At 36.4% G+C, this 962-nt stretch overlaps 1 non-coding gene across 1 annotated transcript; it reads left to right on the forward strand.

Annotated features, from left to right (window-relative positions):
- Nucleotides 1–327: 327 nt before the first annotated feature.
- On the forward strand, nucleotides 328–432 carry LOC128572169 (U6 spliceosomal RNA). The gene has a single exon (XR_008376081.1). It is a non-coding gene; the product is annotated as a U6 spliceosomal RNA (small nuclear RNA).
- The last annotated feature ends 530 nt before the right edge of the window (nucleotides 433–962 follow it).

Below are 962 nucleotides of genomic sequence, written 5' to 3' on the forward strand. Positions count from 1 at the left end.
TTGTGATTGAATTTTATTCGCTCCAAAATCACTTTTCAAAAGGCATGCAGATTTAAGGTCACCAGTTAGTGTTACATAAGATACCTACCCCCAAAAAAACCTGCTCTAAAAGGTGATTTACTGAAAGATTAACAAAGTTTCTGTCTCATGGGATTATTTTTCTTTGTTTACCTGTATTTTCCATGTTTTACCCAGTGAACAACTGTTATATAATTTTTAAATATATATATGCATAGTTGTATACTGTACATATGTTAAGTGTCAATAAATTTGTTTTTAGAACACGTTTAACTGTCATATGACCAGCGTTAAATTTAAAAGTACACAGAGCTCATGTTGGCAGCACATATATGAAAATTGGAACAGTACAGAGATTAGCATGATCCCTGAACAAGGATGACATGCAGATTTCATGAGGCATTTTATATTTTTAAAAAATTTAAAAAGTACACAGGACTTTATGTATTTTTAACATCTTGAGTAATTACAGAGGTGCTTATTAATTCTGCCTGTTACAATATGAGTAAAGCTGACCCATAAATCTGAAGTAATCCCTACTTTTTCCCCCATCATATTTAGCTGATAAACAGCATTTTAAGTAGTGAGAATGCTTGGGTGAGTATTTCTCCATTAAGTTTTCAAGCACCAGGGCCATAGGGTGACCAATAGTCACTTTCTGCATGCTAGATACAAACATTGTATACAGTTTCATTTAACCCGTAATAGACTTGCAGTTACAGACTAAGAAACTGATTGTTAGGCTAAGCTGGGGTGTTAGTTTGCCCAGGATAACCCAACTGGTAAGTGCTGGGGCGGGATGATGCAGCCTGGAGCCCACTGTTTTGTCCACAGTGCTGCTGCTGCTACACAGTAAGGGAGAAGATACACAGTTGTTACTGAGTCGGTGCAAAAGTGGAGGGACAGTGCTCATAATTGTTGGAGAATTAGATTGTCTCTAAGAA

This window comes from Nycticebus coucang, chromosome 19 (genome assembly GCF_027406575.1).
Source record: "Nycticebus coucang isolate mNycCou1 chromosome 19, mNycCou1.pri, whole genome shotgun sequence".
NCBI classification, from domain to species: Eukaryota; Metazoa; Chordata; class Mammalia; order Primates; family Lorisidae; genus Nycticebus; species Nycticebus coucang.